The sequence below is a fragment of the Ranitomeya imitator genome, chromosome 1 (genome assembly GCF_032444005.1).
Source record: "Ranitomeya imitator isolate aRanImi1 chromosome 1, aRanImi1.pri, whole genome shotgun sequence".
In the NCBI taxonomy this organism is placed as follows: domain Eukaryota; kingdom Metazoa; phylum Chordata; class Amphibia; order Anura; family Dendrobatidae; genus Ranitomeya; species Ranitomeya imitator.
In genome coordinates this window covers 648,732,655-648,743,301 of record NC_091282.1, presented here as the reverse complement: position 1 = coordinate 648,743,301, position 10,647 = coordinate 648,732,655, and the positions used below count along the sequence as shown (strand labels likewise).

At 40.6% G+C, this 10,647-nt stretch overlaps 1 long non-coding RNA gene across 1 annotated transcript; it reads right to left on the bottom strand.

Moving 5' to 3' along the window:
- Positions 1–4,721: 4,721 nt before the first annotated feature.
- On the bottom strand, positions 4,722–9,326 carry LOC138638854 (uncharacterized). Its single transcript, XR_011312557.1, has 3 exons — positions 7,682–9,326; positions 7,232–7,340; positions 4,722–6,545 (listed from the first exon to the last, which is right to left on the bottom strand). It is a non-coding gene; the product is annotated as an uncharacterized lncRNA (long non-coding RNA).
- Between the last annotated feature and the right edge of the window lie 1,321 nt (positions 9,327–10,647).

Sequence of the window (10,647 nt, the reverse complement as noted above, 5' to 3'; positions counted from 1 at the left end):
CAAGTTTAATCACCAAAGTTCTGAGTCCCTGAGCTACAGTTTAGTGTAAAATAGGGCAGGTCATTTCCTATAGTTACTAATGTAAGATTTGGGGTACTGTTGTGATACTATGTGTCACTAATCCAGGCTCGCTGCCTAATGCTGGTGTGTTAGTTTTTGACATAAACTATGCCCTAAAAAGTTCCAAATTACGAAAAAAAAGATGTTGTTTACATTTTTTACCTAAAGTTGACAGCGTTACAAGCAGGGATGAGGCCAACAACTTATAGACATAAGCCAAAAAATGTTCCAGAATTTGATAAGATTTGTATTATATTTGTATAAAAAGTCACAGAAAAACATTTCGGTAAAAATATTTTTATTAAAGAAACCTCACATATCAGTTTGTAATATTTGCAAATTTGGAACTACATAACTAAAATAACTCACAATTTTCCACAGATGTGTCACTGTTTCCAGAACAAACTAATAGTCATGTCTTCCATATTCATAATGAACCCTATAAAAATAATCTGAATGGCCACTTTATTAGAGACACTTACCCTTTCTCCGATAGAGCTTCCCTGTATGAAATTGCGGTCCTTGACCCCGGGGGGTCCAGCAAAAAATATAGTGAACAAGTTTTTTCATGAATGAGTTTCAACATGAGTCCAAATTAGAAATAAAAAATCAAATAGTCTTAACGACTTCGATTGAGATTTGGCCATCGATAGCAAACTAGCAAGGGCCAGAAATTCAGAAACTGCCAACTTTGTTGGTTTTTTTTCATTTTTAAAATGTGGAGAGTATATACAGTGGGGCAAAAAAGTATTTAGTCAGTCAGCAATAGTGCAAGATCCACCACTTAAAAAGATGAGAGGCGTCTGTAATTTACATCATAGGTAGACCTCAACTATGGGAGACAAACTGAGAAAAAAAAATCCAGAAAATCACATTGTCTGTTTTTTTAACATTTTATTTGCATATTATGGTGGAAAATAAGTATTTGGTCAGAAACAAAATTTCATCTCAATACTTTGTAATATATCCTTTGTTGGCAATGACAGAGGTCAAACGTTTTCTGTAAGTCTTCACAAGGTTGCCACACACTGTTGTTGGTATGTTGGCCTATTCCTCCATGCAGATCTCCTCTAGAGCAGTGATGTTTTTGGCTTTTCGCTTGGTAACACGGACTTTCAACTCCCTCCAAAGGTTTTCTATAGGGTTGAGATCTGGAGACTGGCTAGGCCACTCCAGGATCTTGAAATGCTTCTTTCGAAGCCACTCCTTCGTTGTCCTGGCGGTGTGCTTTGGATCATTGTCATGTTGAAAGACCCAGCCACGTTTCATCTTCAATGCCCTTGCTGATGGAAGGAGGTTTGCACTCAAAATCTCACGATACATGGCCCCATTCATTCTTTAATGTACCCGGATCAGTCGTCCTGGCCCCTTTGCAGAGAAACAGCCCCAAAGCATGATGTTTCCACCACCATGCTTTACAGTAGGTATGGTGTTTGATGGATGCAACTCAGTATTCTTTTTCCTCCAAACACGACAAGTTGTGTTTCTACCAAACAGTTCCAGTTTGGTTTCATCAGACCATAGGACATTCTCCCCAAACTCCTCTGGACCATCCAAATGCTCTCTAGCAAACCTCAGACGGGCCCGGACATGTACTGGCTTAAGCAGTGGGACACGTCTGGCACTGCAGGATCTGAGTCCATGGTGGCGTAGTGTGTTACTTATGGTAGGCCTTGTTACATTGGTCCCAGCTCTCTGCAGTTCATTCACTAGGTCCCCCCGCGTGGTTCTGGGATTTTTGCTCACCGTTCTTGTGATCATTCTGACCCCACGGGGTGGGATTTTGCGTGGAGCCCCAGATCGAGGGAGATTATCAGTGGTCTTGTATGTCTTCCATTTTCTAATTATTGCTCCCACTGTTGATTTTTTCACTCCAAGCTGGTTGGCTATTGCAGATTCAGTCTTCCCAGCCTGGTGCAGGGCTACAATTTTGATTCTGGTGTCCTTTGACAGCTCTTTGGTCTTCACCATAGTGGAGTTTGGAGTCAGAGTGTTTGAGGGTGTGCACAGGTGTCTTTTTATACTGATAACAAGTTTAAACAGGTGCCATTACTACAGGTAATGAGTGGAGGAAAGAGGAGACTCTTAAAGAAGAAGTTACAGGTCTGTGAGAGCCTGAAATCTTGACTGTTTGTTTCTGACCAAATACTTATTTTCCACCATAATATGCAAATAAAATGTTAAAAAAACAGACAATGTGATTTTCTGGATTTTTTTTTCTCAGTTTGTCTCCCATAGTTGAGGTCTACCTATGATGTAAATTACAGACGCCTCTCATCTTTTTAAGTGGTGGAACTTGCACTATTGCTGACTGACTAAATACTTTTTTGCCCCACTGTAGATGATGGTGTGAGAAAGGAAAAGAAGCTAATATGTGATACTGTAGATGTAAAGTACAAGATGTAAAGGTTGTAAAGAATCACTCTAATGAAATCGGCCAGAGGAGGATGTAATGAATTATTCTCGCGAATTGGGTCGGAGGAGCATGTGAAGAATAATTTTGCTGAAAGGATCAAAGGAGGATGGGAATCATTTTGCTGAAAGGATCATAGAAGGATATGAATCATTTTGGTGAAAGGATCAGAGAAGGATGAGAATCATTTTGACAAAAGAATCAGAGGAGGATGTGAAAATTTGTCTCAATAAAAGGGTCAGATAGGATGTAATGAATTATGCTGATGGAAGAAGCCAAAAGAGGACATAGTTCATTGATCTAATTAAATGGGTCAGATGAAGATATGAAGAATCGATCTGATGAAAGAATCAGAATATGTGAAGAATTGTTCTGATAAAAGTGTCAGAGGAGGATGTGGAGAATCTTTCTGAAGAGTTTTTCTTTTTTGCACGACGCCAGAAAGGTTGAACTTGTAACCAGATGAATGTCTCTAATAAAGTAGCCATTTATGTATGTCTGAAGTAATTATTGCAGATGTCAGGTGAAATTACTTATTGATATTTGTATAGTTGAAATAAGAACATTCTCAAAGCATACGGTACCTTAAGAAAATGTATTCAATTTATGAAGTGCAACAACAAGTTGTGCATTTTCACGTCAAGGTTCACGACAGCAAATTAGAGAGCAATCCAATATTGACATATTCCATTTCATCCTTTTAGCAAAGCCAATATAACTTGAGGGCATCAATTACCCAGTCCAAAATCCTTACAGATTTCCTTGGCCATTGTGACCACCACTCTGTGACTTCATAATGATAGCAATTTCATAGAAATCTAACCGGAAACATTGTCGTCTTCCAGTTTACAGCAGCTCAAATTTGACTCCCAGTGACATGACTATAGATGAGAATTTTCTTGTTGTTGAATTTAAATCTGACACCCAACATGCGTGTGTTATAGGAAGTCTAGACCATAGTAATAATCCTCTAGCACTCAGGAGAGGAAAAACCTCCAGTGAAGGAAACCTCTAGGGAACCATGGCTGGAGGATTGCCCTTCCCTTGGGCTGATAAAGCTAGTGTATACAGGAAAACCATCAAAGCAAAAAAAGAAATACAAAATTACACAGTACTCGAGGTGTACAAATTATACATAAATACAAAACAGACATAGATACACATACATGTTAACACTACACAGATATGTTACAAAGAGAAATGTTTTTGCCACTTTTGGTGAAAGGGGAAATGAGAATGAAACAGGAAGTTACATCACTTCATAAACCCTACCCCTGCGGAACTCAATCGCACATACAGACACCTATTTCTAGAAATGACCTTATCCCAGCATATACATATAATTATATGTATTATAAAGCATCTACAGATCTTAAACTTTGATACCTCCCACAGTCATCTGTCATATGTTTTTACATTCCTTAGAAAGAAATTGTGAAATGTTGTTCTTGTTACTTGAAAATCAAATCATCTAAAGAAACAAATTCATGCTTTTCAGTTATTGTTATTTACAATATATAATGTAATATATACTTTAGGGGTGAATATTAAGAACAGAGGTTCTGATGTTCTATAACAGATCGAATGCAACCTTATGGAATAAGGGGTTTAAATACTGACAAACAAAAAATGGAGAATTCCCATGAGGTCACCAAGGGCAAGATTATAGGCTAATATTAACACATTAAAATACCCCTAACCAAAATAAATATATAAATAATAAAATAAATACTAGTAAATATAGGTGGGGATAATCTTTTTTCTTGCTTTGCATGACCAACTACATGACTAAGTGGTATGACGTAGAAATGAGCATATTTTTTCAAATTAGCCATTTTTGCCATGAAATTCAATTACCGTATATACCCGAGTATAAGCCGACCCGAGTATAAGACAAGACCCCGAACTTTGCCACAAAAACCTGGGAAAACTTAATGACTCGAGTATAAGCCTAGGGTGGAAAATGCAGCAGCTACCGGTAAATTTCAAAAATAAAGATACGTACCAATAAAAGTAAAATTATGGTCCCATAAGATGCTCCATAGAGATATTTGCCCCATATAATGCTGCACAAATGTTGATCATGACCCCATAAGATGCTCCATAGAGATTTTTGCCCCATATGCTGTTGCTGTGATTAAAAAAAAAATGACATACTCACTTCTCGTCGCTCAGGCCCCCAGCACTTGCAATGTTCACCTGTCTTCGTTCCACCGCCGGGCGCCGCTCCATCTTCTGTGTCCTCTGCACTGATGTTCAGGCAGATGGCGCGCACTAACCACGTCATCGCGCCCTCTGACCTGAACGTCACAGCAGAGGACGCGAAAGATGGAGCGGCGCCCAGCGGTGGAACGAGAACAGGTGAATATCGCACAATGCTGCTCACCCTCCCCAGTATACTCACTTGCTCCCGGCGCGGTCCCTGGCAGCTTCCCTGATTGTCTTCTCCGGGCGCTGACAGCTTCTTCCAGCATTGAGCGGTCACATGGTACCGCTCATTACAGTATTGAATATGCGGCTTCACCCCTATGGGAGTGGAGTTGCGTCCATATTCATTACTGTAATGAGCGGTACCATGTGACCACTCAACGCTTGAAGAAGCTGTCAGTACCCGGAGACCATCGAAGATGCAGGGACCATGCCAGGAGCAGGTGAGTATGTCACAGCTGCCGCTCCCCCTCCCCCGCCAACCCCCCTGGGACAATGACTCGAGTATAAGCCGAGAGGGGCACTTTCAGCCTAAAAAAAATGGGCTGAAAATATCAGCTTATACTCGAGTATATACGGTAGCTACAAATCAAAATAATTGAAAATCCATTGATTGCCCTGACAAAAGTTATATGACTCTCCTATAACTGTCTCCCTTTAAATTAAATCTGTATTTTTCTATATTCCTCACTAATCTTCTTAACTGCTGCGCTGTCATACACTATTTGTTTATTCAATGCTTTATGGCTTTCTCTCTTTATCTTCATGGCAAAGCTGTGAGATGTGATGTCCTCTCACTATCCAGATTCACCAAAATCCCTGCTATAACATATGACTTGAGCTCTGAGACTGAGACTACATTATCCTTCTCCGACTGCTGTAATCTTATGCAATTGTAGTAGCTATTTTAGGCAATTTGCAAAAAAAATATTTGAATTCACCTTGTTAGGAAAATCCTAAAAACCTCTCAAAAATTGATTTGCATTGAATCAATTGGCTCATATCTAATATGGAGTTATCTGCTTTGGTACATCACTCGAAATCTTGATCTTATAGGTGAAGGCACCACTGTGCTCCCATCCATATCAGTGCTAGTCACAATAGCACCATTGCAATGTCCTCTTAACAAACCAAGTTGTCTGCAAATGTTCTAAGAAAAAGAGTAAAGCTGGCCATACACGTGAGATAGCTGTCAGCCAAACATTAGTTCAGCAGGTAACTATCTCACCCTACTACTTTATACAAATGAGTGCTTGGCTCGGTCAGGATCTCTTGTGCTTTCAATAGACAGGGAGAAAAAGGAGCTACTAGACACTTGAAAACAAAAGAATCAGATATTTAAATGAACCGATCTTTCTCTTCACTGGACTTCAACTGTTGGGAGAGAGTCTGGAGGTCCCCATACAAATCAGATGATTTGCTGATCGCATTAAATTAGTCAGGTTCAAATAATTTCCATCGTATAATAGGATCACGTAGAAAGGCAGTCCTGAAAATGGTCAAAGAGAAATGAAGAAGCCTTTAAGTGGATCATATGCCCTCAGCCTTGAGTTGAAGTTCACTAGGGCAGAAGCACCACTGGTTGCCAAAGTAAGCATCAGATAATCGAGGGATTTCCTACTTAGAAAATCCCTATGGAAGGATAGTCAGGTCAACTCAGGTGTGAATATAGCAGTAGACGCTGTCACTATGTCTCCATATTTAGCGAGAAAGTCACAAGAGATAATCTTTTCCTGGTCCAAATTCAGTTGATATCCTTCAGCATAGACCAACGTTTAAATACCCTAAAGTACAAAAGACAAATCCTTTCTGGTCCACTCAAGCAATAATGTATAAAGAAGTGTTGGATTTTTTTCATAGATCACTGCAAAAGAAGAATGAAACTAAGATATACTGTAAAATGAAATGGTCATAAATAGTGATGCGCGAACTCCTGGATATTCAGGTCAGGCGGGTTCGACCGAACAGTTAAAAAAAGCTTGGTTTTATTTACCAGAAGAGCACCCTAACCCAAACCCGGACCTCATTCACAAGAATGGGGGGTCCGAACATCATGGGCATAACAGCATGACAAACACTGCCTGTGATCGGCAGTAAGATTAAGAGAGCTGTGATTCCCACGCTGTCAGATGACAGCCGGTGTACCTCGCAATGTCACGCAGATGACAGTGCGAGAAACACCCAATGTTCAGGGTGCTGAATCTGAACAGTAGCAAGGACTTCCTGGTGAAGTTTGTGGTTGGGGTCCATGCCCGAACAGTAGATGTTCTGTATGGACCACAAACTTTACTGTGCGGGTTCGCCAATATCTAGTCATAAACTAACTAGAGATGACGAAGCATCATACAAATCAGCATAAAATGTCTAGATTAACTAAACTCAAATACATTACTGTATGCCCTACTAGGGGATATGGACATTGAACGGATCCCCCTTTACAACTCAGAGTAGATAGGATAGAGTGTCTTACACTCTGGAAGACCCACCCTGTCCGTGTATCAAACAGTCAACTACTCATGTGAGAGGCCGGCATGTAATGCTACACTTTACCTGTAGTGGTCACTGCTGGTTAGTTGTATATTCAAAGCTTTCTGGGTGATAACAGCTGATCCAGGAACTGGGCTCAAGATGATTCCTTTTGTTGGCTAATGGATGAAACCTTAAACAAAAACACAAAATTCACTAAAAGAAATGTGATCTTTAATTTTATTCACAGGAACTAGAGACACAAAATCAGATAATAAGCTGATAATTAGCATATAGCACTCTAGAATTGCAAAAGTTTTTTGTTGTTATTGTTCTTCATTATTTGATGATGGTGGTGTTAAATGTGGACTAAATGTAATGCTGACACGACTATTTGCTGTAGGCAAGGACTGATTACAATATATGGGGGTGATGTGAGCTCTGTGTATAATATAGAATTCGGAAAAGAAGGGAATACAATGCAGGACAGGTGTTTATGGGATTGGTGTACATGTAGGGTGTGCGAACACTTACCATCATTGCTTTCTGGCAATGAGAGTCGCGGTCCGATGGTCTGACCGTATGATGAGCTTGGTCCGGAAGGACCATGTCCTGCACACACTCCCAGAGGGCAGTGGCTTCTGTCTGTGAATAACACAAGACTGAGGCTATCAGTTCAGGAAGGACAGATCCACAGGTAGAGATGAATGACTCCAAAGTCTACACTTGCAATTGAAACAACAAAGAAAACCATCCAAGTCCCTCGCTCTTGTCTCCCACCTCCCGATTCCTTTAAGTGGAAAAAGAGTTGAGTTTCCTTCCCACTATAAAGGAGGAAGTGTTTTTAATCCATCTCCTGTTCCTCTTATCCAGCTGCCAACCATCCAGGGCATCAAAGAGGTAGAGTTAGGTGGCAACCCAACTTCTGTGGTTTAGAGGGTTAGAGGGACCCTTTCAAAAGCACACTGTCATGCCTTGGCAGTCAAAAGCAAAGTACCAGAGCAATGACCTGACTCTACTATAGTCATATTTTAAACCTAAGAAGGTTACAGATTTTCATTTTTTAAATACTTCCTCATAATAAACATTTTGAAAGCAGAAAACCAATAGTTTTCCCATTATCACATTGTCACTTACCTCTAGGAATTAGAGTTTACCTGACATATTCTCTCATCAGTAGAAACTGATGATGTCATTATATTACATAGGGTACTGCAAAATACAAACCCTCCAAATGCAAGAAAAAAACATCAAAAATAAATCTACATGGTGCACACTTTACAGTTATGACTAGCAGGGGGGCAGTCAGTTAATCAAAAGGAGTCCAACCTTGAAATACATTACAAACCTCAAACACCTGGTGTCTTAAGGATTGCTTCATGTAACCTTACGTCAGGGAGTTGTGGTCCCTCAACCCACCCTACAGCAAATTTATGAGGCTGGTTTAGGCAAGTTGCCAGAGCAATATGAGAGACTATTAACAAATGATCAAAAAATGTCATCCAAAATACACTGGACCTCAACAGGTACATTTTCCAAAGGTTTTCCAGATGTCTTTACTTTAACGTATCTGAAACCAGCTCAAGTTTAGCCATCAAGAGTTCTTTACATTTCTGGCAACTTCTGGACAAATTACACTGGTCTACAAAAAATATATATATATATTTTCTGGCATGGACTTTAAGAACAGTTTTAGACTAATTTGAGGGTGCTGAATTCAAATCTGATCTTATAATTTCTCTATCACATCACGTTTTTGCGCTATAGGTATATAGCCCATTTTCATGAATTCCATTATAAATATAGGTAGTGTATGAAAAGTGCCGGTTTATACGGTTCACTAAGGTAAATTTAGTTTTCATTTAGTCTCCCAATAAATGTGAGAATATCTTTGTTTTCTTTGAACATGCATAATTCCCATTTGTTATGATAAGAAAGTAACCTAACAGTTTTCAACATACACAACAGTCGTGTGCAGGTACTGTTTTATTTATTGAAATTTTCATTGAATTTTGATATTTTTTGTTTTATCCTGCTGTTTTTCTGTTTTTTGTTTGTGAATCAATACCTAAGGTGTGTGTGTGTGTGTGTGTGTGTGTGTGTGGGGGGGGGAAACAGAAATTCAATGAACAACTCAGGTAACTAACAAATTTTATCTTGTATTTCTCTGCAGGATGTTTTGCTGATCTAACAATGGCCTCTACATCTCGCAGAAGACAGTGCTCAAATGATCCAAATATTTTTTGTTACATCTGTGGAAACTTTACTCTGAAGACTCAGAGGCGCAACATTACTGACTTTGTTAAGAGGGTGTATTTTGCGTACTTCAAAGTAAAACTTGGAGACCAAGACGAGCATTGGGCTCCTCACAAAGTGTGCAAAACCTGTATTGAGAGCTTGAGATCATGGTCTCAAGGAAAGAATGCTAAACTTCAGTTTGGAGTTCCTATGGTTTGGAGAGAACCAAGCAATCATTTAGAAGACTGCTAATTCTGCCTTGTCAATGTAAAAGGTTTCAATAAGAAAAACAAGCAATATCTGAGTATCCCTTCAGCTATTTACTGCACTTCCAGAAAACGTTGACACAGAACTCTCCTCACATTGTTATACTGATGAAGAAGACAGTCAAGATATTGTTCAGCCATGTGATGAAGAGTGTAACAAACCAATTCTGTTTACTCAGTCTGCTTTGAATGATCTGGTTAGAGATCTTTTGTTAGGGGTCGAATTCCCACCTCTGCACAGGGGGGAATCTCGGGCCATCTCCTCTGCGGTCTCCCATTCTTCTCCTGCCGCAGTGGAGCCTGCTCAGCGGAGATGTCTGTCCCAGCGTCTCGCTCAGTCTGAATCTGTACAAAGAGTTACTGCTGCCTTTCCTGCTTCTGCCATTGAAGTCAGTGCTGGGCAGCGGCGAGCAGATGCTTCTGGGACTAAGTCCTGCTTTTCTCGTTCTGAGCATGCCCAGAGTAAGGTCTCTCAGAGGAGATCAAGGGTCACATGATCAGATACTGCAGCTAAGGCCATTGGTCCTTCAGGAAGGTCCTGTAGGTGCTCACGCTCTGTGGCAGCCTCTCATTGGTCCTTCTTGGAAGGTCCTGTACGTGCTGCAACTATTTAAGGCTCGCATGGCCACACGGCCATGCGCTAGTGTTCTTTGTTATGTGCTTTCCGCCAGTGTGGTCATGTGAGAGTGTGTTCAGGGATCCGGCTGAAATAAGCCCCTAGAATGCTGGCACCTCCGGCGAGGAGTTTGTGTTTGTATGTATTCAGGGACCCGGCTGAAATAAGCCCCTAGAATGCTGGCACCTCCGGCGAGGAGTTTGTGTTTGTATGTATTCAGGGACCTGGCTGAAGTAGCCCCTAGAATGCTGGCACCTCCGGCGAGGAGTTTTGTGGTTTTGTGTGCATGCGTAACCACTGACTGCTCTCTGTTTGGGCAGTTAGCCTGTGCCTCTGTGAAGTCTAACAGGGCACAGTGCTTTGCTTTCACGGCTACTCGG